We start from the raw sequence: 12,572 nt of genomic DNA, 5'->3' as shown, positions 1-12,572 counted from the left end.
CAGAGGCACTGTTTTCATGGAAAGTTTGACATTTTGAAGAATATATTTATTTACTTTCTTGTTAGGAGTTAAATGAAAGATTAACACCACTCTCATGTCTGTCCACTAAAAATAGGCCGAAACCAGTTATCTTAACAACAAAGATAAGTGACACCAGAAAACAGCTAGCCTGGGCCTGTCAAACATACAAACGTCAACAAACCAGCACCTCTAATGCTCACAAATTAGTGAGCATTAGAGTAGACTCCGGGAAGTCACTGTTCACCAGCCAAGAAAACGTCTGCAATATACCTCCTGTAAAACATAACTGTTTGTACACTTTAGTTTCTTGCGTGGATTAAACAAAGGAGATTACTGAACCAAACCAACAAACTGTTGTTCAGACAGACTGCTGCAGCAGTAAAGACAGCTCAATAGACCATTATCGTGTTTGTCTCCTCTAGTCAGTGGTTCATTAGTAGATATCCATCAGAAAAGAGACAGGTCAAGAACTTGGTCAACCAATCAGAAAGACTGTCCCATAATCGAGATGCCACAGGTTTTATGCCCACTAGTCTAACATTTCTGTCCAGTTCTTCTGTTCATACAGCGTCTCATATTATGATACACTTCATAGCACTAAACAAACCTTAGTAAAATGTCATTGGGGCACAGAAGCTTGAATTTTTTTACTATTCATAGCTGGAAGGACATGAAGTTGTTCATGTAAAGAATGAATTGTGATTTCCTAAAGTTCACTGTTGTTTAAGGACATCACTTCACTTACAAAGGGCATGCTTTCCATTGGCTTATCAGTACTCACAAATTTACTCGAAGTAATCACAATGAAGTGAACAATACATTTTCCCTAGTTGGTCTTAAAAAGATGATGAACCATGCTGTAATGAAGATGGATGGGCACTGCTGGTGGCTTAGTTGCCAGAAAGGGCCCAGAAAGAAGTAAATAACGCAACTTGACTCATCTCAGATCAAATAATGTGGAATCAACTCACACATAAATCAAATTAACAGACAGCAGATAGTGTGTAATAATGAGAGCAGACACAGTCATCTGATGCATATCTCCTTCAGTTCAATGTTACACCCTCCTCCATCGTCAGAGAACAAACTAAATGGAGGAAACAAACCTCTGTGGCATCAGATGATCACCCACATAGTAATGATGGTCTGCCATGCTAACCTATTCGTCTCGCCTTAGTGAGTGCCCACCCCTGATTACACATTCTGGTGTTTTGGCAATCAGAAAAGAGACACAAAATGCTAAATGAGCAATTAGGCTGCATTGTGGAGCCGACTGAAGCTAGCCAATCTCTAACCGAGCCAAACAACAAAACAAATGCTAGGTTTCTGCACACATCTGAAAGCAGCATCACACAATCAAGAGCTTTAAAGAAATGGAGCGTGTGTGTAAAACACAGAGTTACTGAGACAAGGACTGAGAAAGAATGGCAGACATTGCTCTGATCTCTGTGTCTGATCCATGAAACAGATTTTCCTCCACCAAATGAATCAATGTCATTAATTAAATACTCGTTAAGACTTTTCCTGTGGGAAATGGCTGATAGCTAAACAGTAAATTAGACAGAACCGAAACAGATGCTAATTTTAGCCTGCTGCAAAACAACCAGAAGAGAGAAAACACTATCGTTTAAAGCATCATTGTCTTTTACATTGCAAGTCTGTGCTGTCCAAGTTTAAACATATTATGTCTTTATTCTGTCTCATTCCATATACTTAAAACCTTAGTCGTAACTTATTTCATATCCTACTCATAGTACTTATGTAGATGTATCCAGCTACCTCTGAGGTGCTCTCATCACACAAGTTGTATATGCTTAAAGCTCTTTGTTACTTGCCCTGCACCAAACAGCAGACAGACAAAATTAGTATCTACTGTACGTGGTGAACATAGTAGAGCTTTTACAACCATGAAGACATTTCTCCAAAAGAAGTGTGTTGCTCCTTATCTGCGAATTTGTAAACATAATAAGCGCAGCTGAAAGTATCAGGGCTCCTGGTTTAGTCAACAAAGAAAGGTTTTTATTTTTTACTGCTTCATAAAGTTAACATTTTCAGCTCAGTATGCCACCCAGTGTATTTGCTGCTGCATGTAGCCCATTTTCCTCATTATAATTTGTTTAGTCTTCTTGAACACACTATTAAGGATGTTTCCAACACTGTGCAAAAGAACAAAAACACGCTGAAGAAGTGCTACTAAAAAAAAAATTAACATTTTTCCTTTGGCATTTTACAAATTCTGATTTCTAGATCTAATTTACCCTTTATTTAGTACACTGTCACAACCATCGTTAATTATATCTGTGCTGATGTTTTGTTGTCTTTTCTCTCTTTCATTCTCCTTTCGTCTTGGTCCAGTCACGGGGAGGACAGAGGGAGGCTGCAGGTTTGTCGGAAAGAGATAACAGGTCTTATCTCTTCCCTGCCAGACGTTGAAAGGTCTGATCCAATTGAGACCTGGTTAAAAGAATTCATTGACTTTAAAACCCAAGCCTCAATATGAAGTAGGTTTTCGGGGGAAAACAAAGATGTTGATGGAGGGATTCCTTTTGTTAAACTCCATGTCATCTTGAAAGAGCGTTGCAGTGATTTAAAGGGAAGATGTTTTTGGAACAGGTGCATTTGGTGAGCAAAGTTTTTAGGACCACCCAAACATGGAAGCACATATTAAGATATAGGTGAAAGACATTCAAATAACAGTTGTTTCTTGAGCTGAGAACTTTCTTTTCTGAACCGTGTAGTGGTTTAGTTGCTGGTGTGGGGGTGTTGTTAGCCACCAGACCATGTGTGAAAAACTCTCTATGGACCAAATGTCACAGATGTGATTCATTCAGACGGAGTCAGACCTTGTCATTTTCTTACCAACCAAGGAGCCAAAAAGGTTACTGTGACTGCCCCCTTCCTCTCCACCGCTGCCATTCTTTCCCATCTAATTGAGCCACTGACGATGAAAGTTAATGGTCATCCTCTCGGTACTACCATCATCATATCTGATGATGATGATGCACAAGTGGTTTTTCACAGCAGAGACACTATAGCGATTTTCTGTATTATTTATAGCATATTGTCATTATTAGAAAACAGCATCCCAGCAAGACTAAATCTTTTTCATCTTCTGATTTCTCCTCATGTGTCCTTGAAGTTGCACCAGAAGATTATTATATTTACACCACCATTATGGAAGTATTCAGAAGAGCTGAATTTGGTCTTTACTGATGAGATTAGCATTTCATTCCTTTGAGCTCTCTCGAGTTTGACATGCCTTGTTACGTTTTTGATGTGTTCAACCATTTAAAACATCGGTCTGCTTCAAAATGTGTGCATCAAACACTTCCAGTGAATTTTTGCTTTTAATTTCAGACAATGATACCCTGAAAACATGCTCAATATTATTTTCCATTCCTGGGGGGGGTGACATCAGAGCAGATATCACTTGAAAGGAAGCTCAGCAACTCATGGTCATGGCCTAAACTGATGCTAACTGGTAGTTTTTGTTGCTTTTTTGCCATTGCCTGCATCATTTAACAAAACTCACTGAGGCTCAAGACAATTAAACTTCAATCCCACCTCCATGATGACGACTGATTTATTAGCCTCTAAAAGTCCCACCATGATAGCCACATCAGCGAGAACTCATGAGCAAATGACTGAATAAATATATTTCTCTATCACTGTCTTGTGATGGCCTGTTGGATCCAATGAGTTTAATGATGACAGAGAGCTGGTATGGTGCTGTAAATTCAATGCAATTCCTATTATTCATAGCAGGAAGTCATCAGCTGGTCAGTGGTGAGAACGTCAATGATCTAGCCATCAGTTGTTCAATAGAATGATGTTGGAGAGAGGAGGAAAACAAGATGAATAAAAGGGGGAGGATCAGATAGAGAAAGGAAAGGAATTTAACACTCACCTCAATTTCAAGATAAATGGGCTACAAAATGGATTGATTTGTTTCCTCTGCAGCCCACAGAGCTCCTTATCTGGGGGAAGAATGATCAGTGATAGAGCCTATGGTCTCTATTAATAGGCTGAGGTTGAGGTTTGGGGTCAGGGGTTGACCAGCAGCAACCATTCTCAAAATGGGGGAGGCACATACAACAGGAGTGACAAGATGAGCAAGGGAACAGGAAGTTAGGTTCTTCTGAAAAAAAAAAAAAGAAGAAGAACAAATTGATTTAGTCATGAAATGAGACCTCTATGTAAAAAATGCTGAGCTTATTAAGGATAAGGAAGGGCAGAAAGTGGCTTTCCTCAAGATCAGTTAGTTTGAAAGTTGAAAACAGTTTGGTCAGGCTGCCGTGTAGGTTGTACCTACAAATGTTGATATACCTACCTGACCTACTTAGAGAATGAAATCATGCACAAATATTTTTTAAATACATTGCTGCGTAATCTTGGTAACAACAGTTTCAGAACCAGTAGGGCATTGTGGTGGTAGTCAAACAACAGAAGAAGGCAATGGTGATAGACGATAGCGATCCCAAGCGACAGTAACATCAAGAAGAAGGGACACGAGAAGCTCGAAAAATACCAAGGGCTGAAAGAGGGGCTAGAAAAGATGTGGAGAATAAAAGCAACAATGGTGCCGGTGGTGATCAGGGCACTGGGGGCTGTGACCCCCTAACTGGAAGAGAGCAGATTCCAGACACAATCAGTGGTCGGCTAAGATACTGTGCAGAACCTTCAGGTCTCTGGTAGAGGGCCTGAGCTTGAGGAAGACACACAGGGTGAGAGTATATATACATATGTATATATATACAGACTCTCTCTCTCTCTGTCTATATATATATGTGGGTAGATAGAACACATCCTCACCATAAAAAACACATGTCTTTGTGGTAGATTTTTAGTGGTTAATTTTTAAGGTTACGTTTACCAAATCTCAGGTTTTGTTTTATGCTAATGGTTTAACCCCTGTGATGAGTCTTGAACCAGTCATGGTATTATCAGCTTGAGGGTCAGTGGAATCCTTCATGGATTTGAAGCAGGTGAGGCAGTTGCAAAGAAAGAGTATATATATATATAAGAATCAGGAGGAGTTGGGGAGCAAAACAGAGGGAGCCCAATGTGGAGGAGGGTGTAAGAGGTGAGTCTGTGATGGAAAAGGGGCACTAATAGAGGTCAGAACCATTAGCTAAGAAATTTGGATGTAGACAGCAGGCCAAAGCATCAGGGACTAAGAGATGCCCAACCTAATGGTTTGTGGGTTTTTTCCTGCATCGGGGTCAGTCCAAACCAAGATGAGAAAAAAGACTCAAGGAAGGCTGGATCAGCAAAACTGCTGAAATATTTAATACAGGACTTCTTAAACAGTAAATGGTTCATTGTCACACATCCCTGCATACACTTAACAACACACACACACACTCGTCTATTTTCATTCCTCTGGGCTTTATCTGAAAGAGGAAGTGATTGGTGTTCAGCAGAGCAGAGGACAGAAACACTCTGTTATCTACCAGTGTTCCCTGGGCGCTTCACTTCTGCTGCCATGTCTGACACACACACACACACACACACATATACACAAAGAGTCAGTGGCTTACAATCAGGCACAGCTTGTACTTACGCGGATGCAAGCATACGCACACCCACTTTGCAGCAGTGGCAGCTGCAATTTGTTGAGTAGCTCTGAGTATTTAAGGTTGAATCTTCTTGAAAGTGTGAAAACCATCTAAAATAGAGATTTGAATGGAATTTGACAGTTTAAACAAAAATCCCTGTTGTACCAAGAGCTGAAGCTGTGTATTGACTGAAAATAGATGAACATAGAAAAAGAAGTGTGAAAAAAAAGAACATAAAACTATGAAGTTTTTGGGATTATTAGTGTGAAGGTAATGATACTTGTTTGCCTCACTGACTGTATAAAGATGGACGACACGCCTACACTTCATTCTACTGTACAAAAAGGAACTCAAAACATCACAGCTACAAATGCTCGTGTCTTCATTTGAAGCCAGAGTCTGCACAGCACTGATCAGGGGGCAGAGCCGTGTGTTTGTGTAGTTTGCTATGTCAATATCGCCAAATCAACCAGACTCAAAATACAAAATACTTATATACTCTGTGGTAGATCAAACAAGTTTTACCTCACCAAAACCCACGTGGCTCATCTTTCTACTATTCTGGCAAACTCTTAAAAATACGAAGTGCAGCTTGAAGTAGGGCAGATATCGGAGAAGCAGTGGGGTAAAACAGTATGCAGATCCAGTAAAATTCACTAGCTGAGATGTGCTGCCCACACCCAGCAGTGTCATAATGTACTAATTACACCTTGTAGTCCACTTCTGCACCAATATGGCAAGGAAATTCTCTAAAGGAAAGAAAAAACAAGGTTTTTCTCAGGTATTGACTTGTTCTTTGATATTGTTGTGTCTTGAAGATGTTGAAAGAAATCTCCGCTGACACCATCTTGCTTGCATAAAGAGGTTTATTACAAAGCAACCCAGCACCAATTACATGCATGTGAGTGGATGCAGGCCAATAGAATCACACTGCCAAAACATCTCCAACCCTCTGCTTATATAGGTTGATTGTCAATGTGGCTAAAACATAAAATGTCTGTTAATCATCAATGACCTCAAGGCTATGTGACTATAGAAAGAAAGGGAAAAAGACCTTTTTCCCGTATAGCGTATACCCTTGAACCTAAGACCCCTCTCTAATCATGATTCCAAGAAAACATTAACCATACAACTGTAGACATTACAATATTAATTCATTCAATAACATCAAATATTCAATCTGCTGATGAAGCAACAAATACAACAAGGTTTATTTCTCTGCAGGATTTTTTTTTTTTTTTTTTTTTTTTTTTTTGCATGTTGGCACCCCTGCGATTGACTAGCGACCAGTCCAGGGTGTATCCCGCCTCCCCTTCGTCAGCTGGGATGGGCTCCAGCCCCCTCCAACCCTGATGGATAAGTGATATAGAAAATGGATGGATGGATGGATGGACGTACTGAAGAAAACTGAGCTCAAATGCTGTGGATAAAAGATAAATACAAAATGAAATGTGCTTGACATGTGATAAAACAAAAGTAAAAGCGCATTTTAGTCTGGCCATTGCAAGCCACCTCCTTAGCTCCTAGACTGCTGTGTACCATCAAGCTCTGGGTTTAAAATAACCCTGACGATGGCTGATGTGTGAGATGAACCAAACAAACCCCTGCAGCTTCCTATTGAACACCGCAGACCCAGGAAGCACCAGGCTGATGAGTCGATGGAGGACAAGTCAATGATGCTACTGCAGCTGCTTTTCATCACCGTTTCCCTGTCTGTTGGAGTATTAAATATTCTGTATCTACAAAAAAATACACCTAATCAAGCATGATCACTGTATACATGCACATACTCAAACTGACTCACACTGACTTTTAACAATATTTCTAATTTTGTCTGTATATGTACATGTATATCATAGACTGGCTCTGGTTATGTAAGTATGACTAAGTCCAGCACTCCAAACAGTAAAAGTCATGAAAAGCCTCTTCTTGAAGTACACAGTGTGGTCAGGGGTAAATGTAGCTTATAGCAATCTCAAGATGTGCTGCCCATGTCCAGTGCAGGATCCCTGTGACTGGGGCACGTGCCCTAGTATTTATGTGGTGTGCACACTAAAATCAGTGATTCAATTTTGAACAAAAAAATGGCAGTTCATTAATTTGGTGGTGTAACATAGTTTTTAAACCCAACAGTGAACATATTCTGCACTCTGTGTGTGTGTGTGTGCTGTGCACGTCATTGTGTGTGTGCAGCAGCAGGTAAACTATGACGCACGGGCAGCTGTCCGTGTGTCGACAAGCAAAACTGAGTGCAGTTCTAATGTATACATATACAAACTAAAACATTATAGAATGACTTTTGTAGATGGATATTTGGAAATTCTTTGGTTAAAAAAGAGACAGGAGAGATGAGGATGAGGGAGGTCAGATCTTGATGAAGTTGGTGATAAACAAGCTAACTAGCAAACATAACATTATTTGCAAGCAGTAGGCAGACGTGCAGTTTAAAACTGGGGAACCCAAGCATGAATTTGATGAACACAAACATGTATGTGCGTGTGAGAGTCAAAGCTGTGGGGTGTGTTTAAGTTAGCATGAGGTGGTATTTAGCCCGTGAGAGGGTTAGCCAAGATTTTTAATAAGTTCTGACTATTCTTAACATTTTGAGCTGCCATGACAATCTGATCTACTAAACATCTTTCACACAACTGCTGTGCCATCTCGTTTGTGTTCCTCCCTTTCATTTATCCCATATATGCACAAAGCCTTGTGACAATATAAATTAGCCACACGAAATACAAAATACAATAATTCAACACAAAAATACATCTTATAGTTTAATGCTCAAAACTCAGTTCAGACTCTGAAACTCCTGAGGAATACATTTTTGTTAATTTTTTTAAGTTTCAGATTATATACAGTATACTTTAATTAAAAATAATTGACTGGATTCTTGAAATGTTCCTCTGAAACTGTTCTGTAATTGTTAGTTTTTATTGTGAAATGCAGAAGAATGCAAATGTGCCAGGAAATTCAGTGACTTGAGTCAGATTTTGTTATTGCTTGCATCTGAGAATGTTTATGTATGTTGAAACAATTAGCTTTGTATATTAATAATATATCTCTACATTTTTACCATTACTAGTAGTTCCTTCATTTGGAGTATGGCCGTGTCAATAATAATGAGCTAAACAAGGGAAACTGATATAGCACATACTATAGCTGTATGGCTCATTTCATATGCAGCAGGTTGGCAGGGCTGTGCCCAGTAGAGCTGTCCCGTCTAGTAACACCCCTGGTGCTGCCCTTGGCAAGTAGTTTCTGTCTACAGTACACAAAGCAAAAACCACAAGTGTCTCCGAGCTGAACAGGGAAAACCCTTGGGCCCATTCTTACCCGCCAACCAGTTTGCTTTGTCAGTGGTCATTGGTGCGGCTGCTGATTAGATTGGTCTGTCTAAGTAATGAGCTCATGGCCATGAAGCTGCTAAAGTCATTAACCTTATAGAGCCCACTGTAATGGACAGCCATATTCTGGCATGGACCTCCACCATCGAGGCCATAAAGAGCAATCTCCACTGTCTCCGGACTGCAGCTCTGCTTTTAGCCTCATACCTCCAACCCCCTCCTCCCTGCACACACCCATCACTAACTGCAGGCCTAACCCTCACCATGCCCTACACAGAGGCAATAGGCAATAAAGACAATTATATTAAGCAACCATTTGTGATCCCATTAGGGTTTGGCTGGCACAGGCTTTAGGTTTGGGAGATGTGGAAGGTTTGATACATTGCTTTGGCTCCTGTAATGGACAGGATGACATCACATTGCTCAGGCCGTGGCTATGTCCTAAAGTGGAGTCTTCTCAGATCATGTTCAGATGTTAAACCTCACTGGATTATTTTGCTCTTCAGCCTGGGTGAGATAGCCAAAACTGGTCTGTGTCTAACATGTTTACAAAAAAACTTCACATTCAGTATTTAACTGCCTTGTAGGAGACTAGAACTTTGTGTGGCTGGCAATATTAGTTTCCCAAATGTTTTGCACAGGCTTGTTTTTAACCTTGATTGAGTGAGAATAGACAGGAAGAAAGTCTAAGCTGGGGGCTAAGAAGTGCAAGCAGTTTTAAGTCGCAGACATCATTATCAAAAAACACTGAAATGGTGTGTTTGTTTGTACAGTACACTGCTAGAGGGTGGCATCACTCAATTATTTCTTCATCCTGTCTGGATTTCCCCTGGCCTTTTGGGAATTCAACCAAGTAGCTCTCCAATCACCAGCTGGCTCCAGTAACCTGTTGTGACTGCTGGCTGCCTAGGGCAGACAGACCAGCAAACAAGAAAAGCTGCTTAATGTCCACACTATGTGGAACATTTAATATATCACATTATCACTACCTGCACAGGGAGGAAGAATGTCTAGTGCTCTCTTTATCCTCACCCAAGCCCTGATTGCTTAAGAATAATGGAAAACAAAAAAAAACTGTGGAACATTAATGTAAAAAAATTAAATACATAAATAAATACAGTAAAGAAACACTACTGGCCTTTAATGAGAAGAAATGGATCAAAACTATGCATCTGTAAGAAGTATTATTGGCTCCACAACAGGAAATTGTTGACTACACCTGTGACCAACCACTTTGCTCGAGGGACAGTACCTGTTGTGTACACCAGGCTGTAGACTGTCTTAGATGACATTGAGAATCCCCAACACCCATCTTTCAGCTAATTATGACACACAGAGCAGATAGACTATACAGACAAAAGTATCCAGACACACCTCTTTATGGGGCTGCTCGTCAGGGCTCGGCCCCTTACTTCTAGTGAAAGGAAATTAAATCTTAGTGCTTCAGCATATCAAGACTTTCTGTTTGACATTCCCCGTAAGTGAGACAAGTCCTCACAATGTGACTGTGTAAACACATTTTTGTCCCCACAGCTACTACGGTACGTGTCCACACACACACACACATATGCACACACACACACACACACACACACACACACCATCTCCTGCTTTGGTAAACACACACACACCATCTCCTTATTTGGTGTGATTACTGGCCGGAACAATTACTGTAATCATGTCATCTCAACGAAGGAGCAGATAAGGAGTCAGACCTCCCCCTCAACCCCTCCACCCTTATCATTCACATCACCACACCCATACACACAAGCACAATAGGGCAAAATGAATACAGGAAGCATCATACAGATGTCCACAGAATTTGAGGATGTAGTTTTCCATTTACCTGCTCCATTTGGCACTTCCTCTGTGCTTCTCCCTGATGACCTCTGTCTTTTCATTTGACATGTATATATTGTATGTATCTGTGCAAGAGCGATAATAAGAGGCTAATTCCTCATTACCCTGAGTGAAAGATGCTGATTGAAATTGAATAATGTAAACAGCAGGAGTATTCTTAATATTCTTCAAAGCCCCTGCCCTTTGTGTAGGAAAACCCCTGGGGAGTCTTAATCACTCTCAGCCCTCCAGGTTTCCTTCGACTGTGGGGTGTGAATATTTACTTTGAATTAACCAGTTGAAAGAAAGTAAACAGACCTTTGGGGCATAACTTTTGGCTTTTTTTATGCAGTGACTTAAAATGCATCACGGTGACAGCTGTGACATCTTTCTCCCCTCCATATTTTGCTTGCCCCGCACACCTTCCATGTAAACCTGCTATTCCACTTCTCCTGAGGTGTGATGCTCTTCGACAACTGTTTGACATCCCTATTTCCCTCAGCAGTTACTTAGCACTACAAGTCATCAGTGTTGACGTGCAGAGGACTAAAAATGAAATGCACTTGCCCTTAATCAGGCCTATGAACTGAGAGTCCTATATATGATAAACTCTAGCAGATGGTATACTTTCAGAAATAATTCCTTAAACACTCAGTATCTTACCTACACTTATTTAGCGTTTGACTATCCTTCATGGACATTGTTTGCAGGGAAGTTTGACAGATCACAATGAATTCTGTGTAATACCCTTGGGTGTATATGATTGTGCACTCACTTGATGAACCAGTCTCAGTTAAGTCCACTCGACTTTTCAGGTACTGAAACATCAGATGGCAATGGGAATTAATGGCCCTCAGCAAGCTTCTCCCTCTGCCAGTCACCTGATCCCACCTCCTGCCTGTTCACCTGTTCCCCATCAGTCACTCCGTGTCCCGTCTCAAGGATTGAATGGAGGCGATGTTTGCATGTCTAGAATGGATACATCATAATGAAGAGACAAGCCTTGAGCCATAGAGTTGGAGTTGTCCTTGTCCCTTTGTGGGTTTGGTTGCCTGATTTTTCTGCCCTCTTGCTTCTGACTATGAGCACCATATTCTGAGTATTCTGACAACTGCAGATTTGATCCTTTACCTCAAATTAACAACAGTCTACTGTTTTAATAATAATTTTTATTTGACAGAATGACTCTCAGACATATTGTGCATACATGTGTACAGTATATTGGATCCCAGTACATTGTATTCTTGATAGAAGTTTACAAAAAAAAAACATCACCGGTCGACTCACCTCTGCACTCTGAAAGTGTTACTGCTGAAGAGCAGTAACACTTTCAGAGTGTTACTACTCTGTGTTACTGCTAAAGAGCACCATCTGAATGAGATTACATGTTAAGGTCCTTTTTCTGTTTATACTGACTAATACAAACCTTTTGTACAGAATACAGGGACATTTCACACAGTAAAATGAGAGTAGTCATAATAGTTTATCTTCAAAAATACATTAGCCTTTTACGAATAGCATTTCCTGTCTTTTGAGGGAATGCCATAGCTGACTACAAAAGTAAACTCACTTTTTCACCAATACACCACAGTACATTCACACTGGGAACCACGCAGTAAAATAATTGACAAGCTGAAAGCCCTTTGGACGTAAGCAGTGACAGCAGATGTTGGTGTGTACGTGGATCCTAAAAAAAGAGAACGGGGTACCATCCACCAACCACCCTTCTGCCTACACTCTCAATATTGTGACGACAAGACCTTAAAATGATTTGTCCTTCCGATAACTAATACAGACACCTGGCAAA

The sequence above is a fragment of the Scatophagus argus genome, chromosome 1 (genome assembly GCF_020382885.2).
Source record: "Scatophagus argus isolate fScaArg1 chromosome 1, fScaArg1.pri, whole genome shotgun sequence".
Classification (NCBI taxonomy): Eukaryota; Metazoa; Chordata; class Actinopteri; family Scatophagidae; genus Scatophagus; species Scatophagus argus.
This window is presented reverse-complemented; position numbering follows the sequence as displayed.